At 40.7% G+C, this 1,929-nt stretch overlaps 1 long non-coding RNA gene across 1 annotated transcript in view; it reads right to left on the bottom strand.

Moving 5' to 3' along the window:
* LOC106012559 overlaps positions 1-1,929 on the bottom strand; it is a 4,336-nt gene that overhangs the window by 924 nt on the left and 1,483 nt on the right. The gene's annotated exons all lie outside the window — the stretch shown is intronic.

The following is a 1,929-nucleotide window of genomic DNA, read 5'->3' as shown; positions in this document are numbered from 1 at the left end:
GTGTGTGTGTGCGTGTATGTGTGTGTCCATCCCCATGTGTGTATGTGTGTGTATGTGTGTGTGTGTGTGTGTGTGTGTGTGTGTGTGTGTGTGTGTGTGTGTGTGTGTGTGTTGTGTTTTGTTTGATAATTATTACTTTTGCTGACACAGCTCTCCAAAAAGAAACTTGAAAAAGTAATCACCTAGTCATCGTGTTAAAGCCGTGCATTCTCCACTCACGCAGCAGTTTAGTTTAAAGCTAAATAATTCTGCATCATCTGACACATTATTATTTCATCTATGTTTGAGAGTCACCAGAGATATGGTCACTCAAAATAGACCTTTAAAATATCAAATTACAAATACCACGCAAATCCTGGACTTAACATTACATGTGCTCCTTAGCTTTTTGTTTAGGAACCATTGGTTTCGTATGGAGCACAAACGCTTTCTTACACACTTATTGTGTAAGTTAGTTTTTGGACATGATAATAATCTATCAGTCAGGAATAGAGGTTACGAAATTGTCATGGTTTGGTGTGGTCTGGGGGTGGGTGGAACAAAGCCACCGTCGTGAAAATCACCGGATGGCTTTGTTTAGTGGACTACATCGTGCAAGTGCTGGAATGTCATGTCTTAACCTTATTTTCGTGTTGGTACCATTCAAGTAGCCATCCCGATGCATGAAAAAGGGCCCTCTCATAGGGCTATGCCATTAGAGAATTCTTGGAAAACCAAATCCTACCAATGTTGACGTGGTCACCAATAAAAAGCCCTGATGTAAATTTTACAGGAACGCATAGCCCCATGAAACAACAGCTGGAAAAAAATAACTTTGCTCTCAATTGAAATCCTTTCTTTGTAATTCCCTGTGGCATTTTGGAAGAACTGACAGAAAATTAGGTCTAAATTTAAATAGAGTATATTCCCAAAGGTTCGTGCTCTACATAAAAACCAATGACTCCTAAACAAAATAATAATGAGCACGTTTAGCGTGAAGTCCAGGTTTTGTTGGGTTTTTGTGACTGAGCTGTTTCTAGTCAGTTCGAAATCATCCGTAGTAAAATTATTGTTTATTGCGGGCACAAAATTCCCAAATTAGATGGGCCATAGATGTAGCGTAGGTGCTCATAGAATTTTATGTGTATTGTTACGCCTACTGCCGAGTCTCTCTAATCCTGTCCTCACACTAAGCATTTGGGGCTCTCATCTCGCCTCTCAGGTCCCGGGTTCGAATCCGGGTAGCGACCGAAAAAATTTCTTCTCTGAAATTGTCTCATTTCACCTCTTTTCCTGCTCTCTAGCAATGTTCTGTTGTCTGCTTCCGTCTCCATTTTCTGCCCCCACCCCCTCACCTCCTTTGCCCCGTGCTCTGGGCTCCTGACTCTTTCGGCAGCCTTTCTACTGCTGCTCCTTGGCTCCTTCTTACTGCTGTCTTTCAGCCTCACCCCTGATCTTCTAGCAGGAAAGATCGATTCCTAGCCTTCTCAGATAGGACAGCAAAAACTCGGGGTCCCTTGTGCTAGTTCCGCATCGTGCGGCTTTCATGGTGCGCATTCCCTAAGAACGCCATTATTTTATGAGCGCTACTCCCTGGAAACACGCTATGTTGGGGTATTTTCAAAGAAATATATCTCAACAGTTTTAAATCATAGATGCTTGTATTTGGTGTTAAAGTAAAGTTCAAATCTTTGTCAACACAAACATATTTTTTAGGACCACATTCATTTTCTTTGACAAAAGTCGTCAACTGTACAAAAGAGCGTATGAGGCTGAAAAAAAAACGTTTTCAAACAAATTCTACACCCCAATACACACACTAAACAGTTCAATGGTGTTTTTCAATGATCTTAACACCTGCTCATACAGGCATGATCCATGATAAATATAATTCAACTAAAATCAATAGAAAATTTAACCTAACGAGTGAAAAATGTGCTGTTGTGAGCA

The sequence above is a fragment of the Aplysia californica genome, unplaced genomic scaffold, assembly GCF_000002075.1.
Source record: "Aplysia californica isolate F4 #8 unplaced genomic scaffold, AplCal3.0 scaffold00414, whole genome shotgun sequence".
Taxonomy (NCBI): domain Eukaryota; kingdom Metazoa; phylum Mollusca; class Gastropoda; order Aplysiida; family Aplysiidae; genus Aplysia; species Aplysia californica.
Note: the sequence above shows the minus strand (reverse complement) of the source record. Positions and strands in the feature narration are given on the sequence as shown.